This window comes from Pan paniscus, chromosome 10, assembly GCF_029289425.2.
Source record: "Pan paniscus chromosome 10, NHGRI_mPanPan1-v2.0_pri, whole genome shotgun sequence".
NCBI lineage: Eukaryota > Metazoa > Chordata > Mammalia > Primates > Hominidae > Pan > Pan paniscus.
Genome location: NC_073259.2, coordinates 112995832 through 113008779, shown reverse-complemented (window position 1 = coordinate 113008779; position 12948 = coordinate 112995832). Strand labels below are relative to the sequence as shown.

Sequence of the window (12948 nt, the reverse complement as noted above, 5' to 3'; positions counted from 1 at the left end):
ATCAATTACAAAATTTGAGTTTCAGACGTAGCTGTAAGTTTCCTCACTGCTAAAGTAAAAAAAGCTGGCTCAATTTTTATTGAAGAAAAGCAAAAATACTATTTTTAGGTAGCAAGACCTTCTATAGCTGTAATTTCTAAATAAACGTTCCTGTGACTGTATAGGGGAGGAGGTGCTGAGTGATGAGGAGGTAAAGTTCTCTGAAATCATTTGCAGGAAATTAATGAATTTAACATGGTTTTTTTTTTTTTTTTTGGACAAGATCTCACTCTATGGCCCAGGCTGGAGTGCAGTGATATGATCATGGCTTACTACAGCTTCGACTTCTCAGGCTCAGGTGATCCTCCCACCTCAGTCTCCAGAGTAGCTGAGAATACAGGCATGAGATACCATGCCTGGCTAATTTTTGTATTTTTGTAGAGTCGGGTTTCTGCCATGTTGCTGAGGCTGGTCTCAAACTCCCTGGCTCAAGCGATCCACCTGCCTCGGCCTCCCAAAGTTCTAGGATTATAGGTGTGAGTCACTGTGCCCAGCCACATGTCAATTGTAAGAGAGAGTCATTAAGTGTTTGGTGGTTTTTTTAAAATAAGATACATGTAAGAAATGTTTAAGACAGAGTAGGGGGAATAAATATACCTCTATTTTTTTGTTGTTTAAAAGCACTTTCTCAACTTCAAAATAGAGTTCTCTAATTCACCTTGTTTGCCATCCATCTACTGGTTGACTTGTCTCAAACAGCAACACTAATACTTTTGGTAATTGTTTGAATGAACAAAAACTGTTTATTCATTGCTGTCAGTTTAATCATAATTCCAAACTAAATGACTGAATTATTTTTCACTTTTTAAAATTTAATTTTACTTTAAGTTCTGGGAGACATGTGCAGAATGTGCAAGTTTGTTACATAGGTATACGTGTGCCATTGTGATTTGCTGCACCCATCAACCCATCATCTAGGTTTTAAGCCCCACATGCATTAGCTATTTGATATTTTTCACTTTTCAGTTGCCTGGTTTGATAGGAGCTAGATATAATCTAACTGATAGAATGAACTGTACTCTGTTTATGCAATCCACTTAGTTCTTTGGACACATAGCATATTTATTCTGTCAACATTTTCTCAGTTAAGAGTTGGTTTAACTGGATTGTGTTTGAGTTGATTCATTGGCTTGCTTTTGATATATCCTTCTTCCAAATAAAAATTCCTTTAAAAAATTTATATTAATTTTTTTTGGGAGGTGAGAGTTGAGGGTTGTGATTCTGAGAACAAAATCCGTGGCTCTGGGTCTGGTTTTATTTGAAAAATTATTTGCGATGTATTGAGGATTTATTATATAGAGGATTTATTCAATGGATCCATTATTACTTCTGTAGGCTTAAACAAATGCTTTACAAATGTTTAGTCATGTAGAAACTTTAGGATTGATAAATGTTATGACATTATTCTTTTCTGTCAGTGGGCAACCCTAGAAATGAGCAGTTGTTTTATGGAATCAGCTAGCTCTGGGGTATCAGTAGCAAAATTGTGTCTGTGATGTCTCAAGCTCTCAAGCTTTTGTGTTTGTGCAGATAATTCAGGAATACCCATTTTATAGCAATTTGGTGTTACCGACATGACAGTTGATTGTCCTTTCACCTCTCTTCCATGTTCCCCAACTTGTTAAGAAAGTTTGATTTCACTCTCTGTTCCCTAAATGAAACCTATGTGAGTTCTTGAATTCAGTTTCAGTGGAAAGTTTCTAGGTTAAGCCAAAAAGTCAAGATTTTTCTTCGGAGCTAACTTTTTTTTTTTTTTTTTTTGAGACAGAGTCTTGCTCTGTCACTCAGAGGCAGGTGGATCACCTGAGGTCGGGATCACCATGATCTCGGCTCACTGCAACCTCTGCCTCCCGGTTTCAAGTAATTCTCCTGCCTCAGCCTCCTGAGTAGGTGGGACTACAGGCGTCTGCCACCACACCCAGCTAATTTTTTGTATTTTTAGTAGAGATGGGGTTTCACCCTATTGGCCAGGCTGGTCTCAAACTCCTGACCTCAGGTGATCCACCTGCCTTGGCCCTCCAAAGTGCTGGGATTATAGGTGTGAACTACCATGCCCAGCCAGGAGCTAACTTTATGTATTTTAGCCAAAAAAAAAAAAAAAAAAAAAAAAAGGAGATAAAAGGGAGATACTTTCAGATACTTTCATTCCATTTTAGAGGTGAGCCTTTTTTTTTTTAGCTTATATTTTATTTTTTATATTTTTATTTTTGTTTTTTATTATACTTTAAGTTTTAGGGTACATGTGCACAACGTGCAGGTTAGTTCCATATGTATACATGTGCCATGTTGGTGTGCTGCACCCATTAACTCGTCATTTAACAGTAGGTATATCTCCTAATGCTATCCCTCCCCCCTCCCCCCAGGTGAGCCTTTTTAAAAAAATAAAAATAAAAATAATAAGGCTGGGCTCGGTGGCTCACTTCTGTAATCCTAGCACTTTGGGAAGCTGAGGCAGGTGGATCACCTGGGGTCGGGAGTTCAAGACCAGCCTAACCCACATGGAGAAACCCCATCTCTACTAAAAATACAAAATTAGCCAGGGTGGTGGTGCATGCTTGTAATCCCAGCTACTCGGGAGGCTGAGGCAGGAGAATCGCTTGAACCTGGGAGGCAGAGGTTGCGGTGAGCCGAGATCACGCCGTTGCACTCCAGCCTGGGCAAAAAGAGTGAAACTCCGTCTCAAAAAATAATAATAATAATAATAGGAAACAGAAACGTAGAGGAGGTATACTTAAAGAAAAAATTAAAAGAACAATGTACCCTTGCAGAGTGGCAAAAGTAAGAATATATAATAACCATGAAATAAGTCTATTTCTAGGTGTGTCTGTATGTGTGTATGTGTGTCTGATAGTACTGTGGATCTTAGTATGTTTATATAAATATACATACCTGCTCAACAAGTTCTGGGATATTCAACTAAATGAAATAATTACTGGTAATAGATTGCATTAAAACTTTTTCTTTTATTGTTGTGGGAAGAAAACAAAATGTTAAACTCTGATTTAATACCATCCTTAGTAATTAGGAATGATCTGTGTCTCCTGACTTTCAGCTCTACTGGATTTCCTAAGCATTGTTATTTAACTTTTGCAATGGAACAGAATGCCTCTTTCAGTACGATAGGCAGAGTTTCTCCAATATTCTGGTTTGGTAAATCCACATACATACAATATACTTTGTTTTCTTTATTTTAAAAAATAAGCAATTTTATGGTTGGGCATGGTGGCTCGTGCCTGTAATACCAGCACTTTGGGAGGCATAGGCAGGAGGAAGTGATCACTTGAGGCCAGGAGTTTGAGACCAGCCTGGGGAACATAGCAAGACCCTGTCTGTACAAACTATTTAAAAATTAGCTGGGTGTGGTGTCCTGCACCTATAGTCCTAGCTATTCCGGAGGCTAAGGTGCAAGGATCACTTGAGTCCAGGAGTTTGAGGCTTTGGTGAGCTATGATTGCAACACTGCACTCTAGCCTGAGTGACAGAACAAGACCCTTTTTTATTTTTGTAAGTAAAGTTGAATTCATAAGGAGTGTCTGGTCTTATTTTCCTTTAAGTCAATGATTCCCTGACATGACTCCATAAACCAGTGGTAAACTATGACAAAGGTCTCACAGGAAACATGAAATGAACTTTTCCATAAATCTAAATGTGTTCAGTGAAAAGGACTGCCCTTTAGTCTGAGATTTTGTCCTTTCTACATTTTTGGTGTTAAAATGTATACTTATTTTTTAGGAAAAGATTGTTTTTAACTTTGTAAAATTTTGGGAGGAAATTTTGGTTTTTGAGATTCAAATGTTTGGAAGCCAGTGTTTTAAAACTCCTTGTCCATAGACTGCAATCTTTAAGTGCTCAGTATATCAGAGAGACTCTCCTAAACTAAAATGGATAGGAATCTGTGGGTCAGATTACTTTTTAAAACATATACTTTTTAAGTTAGCTTTTGTTAGGTCATGCTGTGATAATAAACAATTCCAAACTCTCAGTGGCTTTCTGGGACAAAGCTTTATTTCTTTCTCCTGTTATGTGTACCCTGTTGATTGCTGTGGGGTGGCTGTGGTTGCTGTATCTCTCCATCTGTCGTTGTCTTGGGACCCAGTCTGAAGAAGCAGCAACTGCCTAGGACATGCCATTCTCATGACAGAGGGAGCAAAGAGACATAGCCGAATTGTTTTTGTTTGTAAGTGTTGCTGCTGCTCTTATTCTGATGTCCAAAGGGAGTCCCATGGCCAAACCTGATGCTAATGGAGATGAGGAAGTAGAATTCTCCTACAGTCCTTGCAAATAACATGGCAACAGGTAGAGACAAGAATCCTCCTGTAGGAGGGGACCAATAACGGGGAGTAATAATAACATCCATCACAGTATTAATCACATCGAAGCAGTCTTGTATATGCACAATTTGAAGAACAATAATAAACACTAGGTATCCACCACCAAGCTTAAAAAATATAACCAATACCTTTGGAACCTCCTGGGTGCTTTTGTATCACTTCACCAAATGTAAGCACTCTTGAAATGTGTGTTTGTCATATCCTTATTCTTATATTCCATTGTATAGATATGCCACAATTTATCCTTTCTCATGGATTAATTCCATTTTTTTTTTTTTTTGCTAGTATGGATAATGCTACCAAGAACATTCTTTCATGTGTCTTCCGGTGTACAGTGTGAATTTCTTTAGGGCAGGGATTTAAGGATGGAAATGCTGGACTGTGGGGCACATGCCTCTCAGTTTTGGTAGATAATGCCAAATTGTTTTCCAAAGTGCTTTTGGCAGTTTATACTTGCACAAGTAGGGCTGTATGCATTACCACTGCTTACATCCTTGTTCACACTTGAAAGCCTGGTAATATCAAATGATTCCTTTTTGAATGTATTGGGAGGTGCTTCTCAAAGTAACGCAAATCCTTTGGGATACCATTTAAAGTACGGATTTTGATTCAGGAGGTTGAGTTGGGATGGGAGCTGACTGAGGTCCTGCATTTCTTAGTCTCCCAGTTGATGCCATGCCACTGGACCCAAGACCACACTTTGATAACAAGAATCTAAGGCACTAAATACAGTCATGCATCACTTAACGAAGGGCTTAATGATGGGGATAAATTCTGAGAAATGTGTTGTTAGATGCATTTCATCATTGCGTATCATAGAGTATGCTAACACAAACCTAGATGGTAGAGCCTACCACACGCCAAGGCTGTGTGGTATGGCCTATTGCTCCTAGGCTACAGTACAGTAACGTATTATACAGGTTTGTATAGCACATTACTCTACTGAATATTATAGGCAGTTGTTACACAATGGTAAGTATTTGTGTATCTAAAAATAGAAAACGTATAGTAAAAACACAGTATAAAAAATAAAAAATGATACACCTGTATAGGGCATTTACCATGAATGGAGTTTTCAGTACTGGAAGTTGCTCTGGGTAAGTCAGTAAGTGAGTGGTGAGTGAATGTGAAGGGCTAGGACATTACTGTGCACTACTGTAGACTTTATAAACACACTTAGGCTACACAAAATGTACAAAAATATTTTTCTTTGTTAAACTATAGCTTACTGCAACTTTTAATTTTTCATTGTTTCAATTTTAATTTAAAAAATTGTTTAGAGGCAGGGTCTTGCTCTGTCATCCACTGGGGTGCAGTGCACAATCATAGCTTACTGTAATCTTGAGCTCCTGGACTCAAGGAAAACTCCTGCCTTGGCCTCCCAAAGTGTTGGGATTACAGGCATAAGCCACTGCACCCAGCCTGTAACATTTTTACTTTATAAACTTTAAATATTAAAAATATTGACTTTTGTAATAATACTTAGCTTAAAACACACACATTGTACAGCTGCACAAAATATTTTCCTTCTTTGTTTCCTTATTCTATATATTTTTTCAATTTTTGTTTTTTTCTTTTACTTTTAAAAACCTTTTTATTAAAATCTAAGACACACACTGATATAGTTTGGCTCTGTGTCCCTACCCAAATCTCATCTTGTCGCTCCCGTAATTCCCACATGTTGTGGGAGGAACCCAGTGGGAGGTGACTGAATTATGGGGGCAGGTGTTTCTTGTGCTGTTCTCATGATAGTGAATGGGTCTCATGAGATCTGATGGTTTTAAAAAATGGGAGTTGCCTTGCACAAGCTCTCTCTTTGCTTGCCACCATCTACGTAAGATGTGACTTCCTCCTCCTTGCCTTCTGCCATGATTGTGAGGCCTCCCCAGCCACATGAGTCCAACTAAACCTCTTTCTTTTGTAGATTGCCCAGTCTTGGGTATGTCTTTATCAGTAACATGAAAATGGACTAATACACACACACATTAGCATAGGCCTCCATAGGGTCAAGATCATCACTATCACTGTCTTCCACCTTCACATCTTGCCCCACTGCAAGGTTTTCTGGGCCAGTAGCACATAAAGGAGCAGGTATACATGCTAAAATAATATAAAAAGTATAGTATAGTAAATTCATAAACCAGTAACAAAATCATTATTTATTATCATTGGCAAATATTATGTACTACATATATGTAACTGTATGTGTTATACTTTTATGTGACTGGCAGCACAGTAGGTGTATTTATACCAGCATCACCACAAACATGTGGCTAATGCCTCATGCTATGACATTTTTACAGCTATGATGTCACTAGGCAACAGGAATTTTTTTTTTTTTTTTAAGACAGTCTCGCTCTGTTGCCCAGGCTGGAGTGCAGTGGTGTAACCTTGGCTCACTGCAACCTCTGCCTCCTGGGTTCAACCAATTCTCGTGGTTCAGCCTCCCGAGTAGCTGAGATTACAGGTGTGTGCCTTCATGCCCAGCTAATTTTTGTATTTTTACTAGAGACAGGGTTTCGCCGTGTTGGCCAGGCTGGTCTCAAACTCCTGGCCTCAAGTGATCCACCTAGCACGGCCTCGTAAAGTGCTGGAATTACAGGCGTGAGCTCTCTGCACCTGGGCTGGCAATAGGAATTTTTGAGCTCCATTGTAATCTTATGGGACCACCATCATATATGTGGTCCATCCTTGACCACAATGTTGTTAGGCAGTACGTGACTGTAGTCAGAGTGGCCTTTGTGTTGTTTGCCTGTAGCACCTAAAGAGTCTTTGGAACAAAACCAGTAAATAACAACATTTGTTACATCCAATTTAATCCAGGATTTTTGAGTCATGCTTGATATTTTTATTGACAGTACATGAACAATTTCAATAATTCTTAAATTTTATTTATTTTTAATAAATAATAGCTATATATGATATGTAATGTGATATTTTGATCTATGTATACATTATAGAAAATATTCAATCAAGATAACTAACATATACATCACCTCACTGACTTTTTTTTTGTGGTGAGAATATTGAAAATCTATTTTTTTTTTGGCATTTTGAAACATAGAATACATTATTAACTGTGGTCAACATACAGTGCAATAGATCACCAAAACTTACTCTTCCAGGCCGGGCGTGGTGGCTCATGCCTATGATCCCAGCACTTTGGGAGGCTGAGGAGGGCAGATCACCTGAGGTCAGGAGTTTGAGACCAGCCTGGCTAACATGGTGAAACCCCATTTCTACTAAAAATACAAAAAATTAGCCGGGCGTGGTGGCATGCCCCTCTAATCCCAGCTACTTGGGAAGCTGAGGCAGGAGAATTGCTTGAACCTGGGAGGCGGAGGTTGCAGTGGGCCAAGATCGTACCATTGCACTGCAGCTTGGGCAACAAGAACGAAACTCTATCTCAAAACAAACAAACAAACAAACAAAAACTTTCTTTCCCAGTCTAACTGAAACTTTATACCTTTTGAGCAACAACTTTCCTTTCCCCATTCCTCTTCCTCCCCACCGCCCATTGTAACCACCTGTCTACTCTCTGTTTCTAAGAGATCAACTTTTTCAGATTCCACATAAGTACAATATTTTTCTTTCTGTGCCTAGCTTATTTCAATTAGCGTAATGTCATCCGGTTCCGTCCATGTTGTCAAGAATTACAGAATTTTCTTACTTTTTAAAGCGGAATAGTATTCCATTGTAGTTTATAAACCACATTGTATTTATCGATTCATCTGTTGATGAACACCTAGATTACTTCCATATCTTGGATATTGTGAACAATACTGAAATGAACATGGGAGTGCAGATAGAATCCCAAGCTGTGATTTTAACCACTCTACTTTCTGTACCTGTTGTAGATGCTCTTTTTTTTTTTCTCTAAACCTCTGTCTTGTACAAATATTGGCCATTAAGGAATAAAGTAGTGGATCTTTTCTTCTAAGCATTTTGTTGCTTTATAGTTTACAAAGAGAGTCCAGAATTTAAACCTAAGCCATCTAAGCTTCTGAATAGCTTATACTGAAGTAAGAATCCTAGGAGTTTTAAAGACACTGGTTCTTCCCAGCTATGCTACTATTAGATTAGTATAACTTATTAAAGTAGCTAGAGATAAATATCCCAATGGCACTCTTTAAGCACAGTAAAGCCAGTGGAAACTGCCCAATTTTATTTCTTATTTTTTTAATTTACTTGTTTTTCCATTCATTGATGGATTGATGGATAACAAATATAGAACAAATGATTTAAATTTTGTGGTATATATGCACAATGCCCATTTTAAATCGACCATAAAACTTAAACAATTTTTTTTTTAGTAGCTTTATGAGTACAAGTAGTTTTGGCCTACATGGATGAATTGTATAGTGGTGAAGTCTGGGATAGCGCACCCATCACCCAAGTAGTGTGCATTGTACCTAATAGGTGGTTTTTGTCCTTTACCCTCCTCCCACCCTCCCCCTTTCTGAGTCTCCAGTGTCCATTATACCACTCTGTATGCCTTTGCATACCCATAGCTTAGCTCCCACTTAAAACTAAGAACATGCAGTAGTTGGTTTTCCATTCCTGAGTTACGTCACTTAGAATAATGGCCTCTAGCTCCATCCAAGTTGCTGCAAAAGACATTATTTTGTTCTTTTTTATGGCTGAGCAGTATTTCATGGTGTATATATATGGGGGTGTGTGTGTGTGTGTGTGTGTGTATTTATTTTCTTTATCCTCTAATTCATTGATGGGCACTTAGTTTGGTTCCATATCTTTGCAATTGTGAGTTGTGCTGTAATAAACAGATAAACATACCCGTGCGGGTGTCTTTTTGATGTGATTACTTCTTTTCCTTTGGGTAGATACTCAGTAGTGGGATTGCTGAATCGAATGGTAGATCCACTTTTAGTTCTTTAAGAAATCTCCATACTATTTTCCATAGAGGCTGTACAAATTTACATTCCCACCAGCAGTATATAAACATTCTCTTTTCACCACATCCATGATAACATCTATTGTTTATTGACATTTTAATAATGGGAGTTTTGGCTGGGGTTAGGTGGTATTTCATTGTGGTTTTAATTTGCATTTCCCTGATGATTAGTGATTTTGAGCACTTTTTAATATGTTTGCTGGCCATTTGTATGTCTTCTTTTGAGAAGTGTCTATTCATGTCATTTGCCTACTTTCTGATGGGATCATTTGTTTTTTTCTTGCTGATTTGACTTCCTTGTAGAACCTGGATATTAGTCCTTTGTGGGCTGCATAATTTGCAAATGTTTTCTCCCATTCTGTAGGTTATGTTTACTCTGATGATTGTTTTTTTGGCTCTGCAGAAGCTTTTTCATTCAATTATGTCTCATTTATTTATTTATTTTTATTGCATTTGCTTTTAGGGGTCTTGGCCATAAATTCTTTGCCTACACCAATGTCCAGAAGAGTTTTTTTCCTAGGTTTTCTTCTAGAATTTTTATGGCTTTAGGTATTAGATTTAAGTCTTTAATCCATTTGGAGTTAATTTGTGTATAGGGTGAGAGATAGGGATCCAGTTTCATTCTTCTACATGTGGCTGTCTAATTTTCTCAGCGCTGTTTATTGAATAGAATGTCCTTTTCCCAATTTATGTTTTTATGTGCTTCTTGAATATCAGTTGGTTGTATTTGGCTTTATTTTTGGGTTCTTTATTCTCTTCCTTTGGTCTATATATCTACTTTTATACCAGTATCATGCTGTTTTGGTTACTATATCTTTTTTTTTTTTTTTTTTTTGAGACAAAGTCTCACTGCGTCACCCAGGCTGGAGTGCAGTGAGGCAAACACAAATCACTGCAGCCTTGACCTCCCAGGCTCCAGTGCTTCTCCCACCTCAGCCTCCCGAGTAGCTGGGACTACAGGTGCACGCCATCATGCCCAGCTAATTTTTGCATTTTTTGTAGAGACAAGGTTTCGCCATGTTGCCCAAGCTGGTTCCAACTCCTGGGCTCAAGTAGTTCTCCTGACTCGGCCTCCCAAAATGCTGTGATTGCAGGCATGAGCCACTGCACCCTGCCTACTATATCCTTATAGTATAGTTTGAAGATAGGTAATGTGATGCCTCCAGATTTGTTCTTTTTGCTTAGGATTGCTCACAAAGCTATTTTGATTGTAATTCATTATTCAGCGAGAAGAGTTTATAATAGGTGATTTATTTAGTTAAAGGAAGAAAGTTTAAGGAATCATTAAGGAGATAATAGACCTTGTCAATAAGCAAGCATTGAAATAACTGATAATTATTCATTAACCAGATAAAAAGAAGGATAAAATTTTAAAAAGCCCACATTTTCCTCAATGCATGATGGTGATATGTGGTCTGTGGCATATACTTGTATCAAGGTCATTCCTGGCACTTTCAAACTATATTATTTAAAAACACACACACACAAAAACAAAAACAGCTGTTAGGACAGAAACACCACTCAGAGTAGCTTAAGCAATGAAGAAGATTTATTGGCCTATAGTTGGGAAGAACAGGAATGGAGTGGGTTTTAACTAAATGGTATAGAGATTCTAATTATGTTGTCAGGACTCTCTTACCGCCTAGCTCTGATTCCCTCTTTCTGTAGATCCTCTTCTCATGTAGATGGCTTTCTTCCAAGTGGTGGTGATGATGGTGGTGGTAGAAGGAGCTTTGTAAGGAGGAAGACATAGTGACAGAAAGTTTCAGAATTAAGTCATTCCAAAGGAAAGTGAGAACTTTCTTCCCCCAAAGGCCTTCCCCTCTGAAATAGCCCTGTAAGTCATTTATTCTTTGTTTAATCAACTGTTTCCTCCATAGCCTTTATCACAAATTATCTCTTTTATTTATGTGCTTACCTGATTATTGTTTTTCCTTCCAATTACAAGGTAAAATCCATCAGAGCAGTAACTGTGCCTATTTGTTTCATTACTGTAGCCCCAGCATCTTGTAGGCACTCAGGAAATAGTAAGCAGCAAATATATAAAATTCCAGGAAGGGACTCAGATCCTCCTTGAGCCATTTGTCATTATTGTGGTCTGCAGGGTAGGGTACTGTGATTGATGTACCTACTAGAATCTCATGGAATAGGGAAATGGATTTACCATAGGTAATGGAGATACCATTAGCTAAAGGAATTGGGAAAAGATGCTGAGCAAACAACAACAAAAAATATCTGTCTAGCATATATGTTTTTTGTCCTTTAAGCACAGTTTCATATTTTACCCAACTGCCTAGTCTGATGTGTAAGGTTATGCAGATTCTGCACTGCATGAAGGTGCTTGCTGAGGGGACAGAGCGTGGGCTAAAATCCAGCCCAGAGCTCCATTTACAGGGCTTCCTTTTTCCAGGAGGCACTCTGTTTTTAATTTTGTACACATTTGGATGGTCTCTGTGTATGGTATCCCTGGTTGAGTATCCATCTCTGCATCTAAACTTCTGGATAGCTTATACCGAAGTAAGAATACTAGGAGCAAAAGTATGACCTGGATGTGTCTGTGCATCTGGATCCCACTGGCCAGTTCAGTGTTGACTATGTGCTTAGCCACGTTCTGCACATATTCTGCGAGATGACTGATCTTGGGAAATTCTGAGATGACTGGTCTTGGGAAATTCCCCCTTGTTTTCTTTCTCTCCTCTCTATTTTTCTACCTAGTTTTGCTATTTGGTCAGGTTTTCAAAGCACAGATTTTGAGCTTTCTGAACTTTAGAATGGCTGAATGGTGACACTGTCATCTCTCTTTCTTGTTTACCTACATTTCTCTGCATTTCCATTTTGATCATCCTGGTAATTCTGCATCAGGAAGGAAGTTTCCTGTCACTGGTCCTCCTATGGAATAGACCTGTCTTATAGCTCAATCTCTTTGGGGTTTGTTTTGCATTTTATTTGATTAAAGATCTATTGGGGCAGTGAAATACTCACTACTTTTTAAAAAGGTAGATGAGTTGAAGGAACAGACACTCACTCAATCTAACTCATGTGAGGCTGAAGGGAATCTCCTAAGTTCCAGATGTATAGCTCAGCCTTTCATTACCTGGAAGGCTCTTTGCCCTTTTCTCTCTTTCTGGGACTACATCGTTTTATCTCTGCTTCACTCTGGCCATTGGTTTCATTAATCTGATTTTCTTTAAACACCAACTTTCTGTCTATACTGGCCAGCCTATAAGTGGCAAAAATGGGAACTAGTGCTTAATCTACTCATTGGAGTCTCAGTGCAAGTCCACAGGAAGTCTGCACCATAATCATCACATGGAAAAGTTAAAAATAAAAAAGATTTATGGGCCTCAAACACAGACATTCTGAGTCAGTAGGTCTGGTGTCCTGGAATCTGTATTTTAAAAATGTTCCTCAGAAGGAATTCCCAGATCCCAGACCCCTCTGTAATCACAAGAGAGAGGAAAGGAAAGTGAGTGAGTGATGGAATTGATGAACCAGGCCCTAACACCCACTTACGTCCTACATAGCCCCTTCTCTTTCTCCCTTTGCCATTCCTTGCTATTGATCTTCCTATCCAGAGAGGAGATGGATATTCTAAGACATTGGAAACAAATACTGAGGAATATAGTAGTTTTCATTAAAAGCAGCAATAGTAGCAGCAACAATTCT

The 12948-nt window shown here is 38.4% G+C and overlaps 1 protein-coding gene across 3 annotated transcripts in view; it reads left to right on the top strand.

Moving 5' to 3' along the window:
* SLC41A2 (solute carrier family 41 member 2) overlaps positions 1 to 12948 on the top strand; it is a 156802-nt gene that overhangs the window by 15626 nt on the left and 128228 nt on the right. The gene's annotated exons all lie outside the window — the stretch shown is intronic.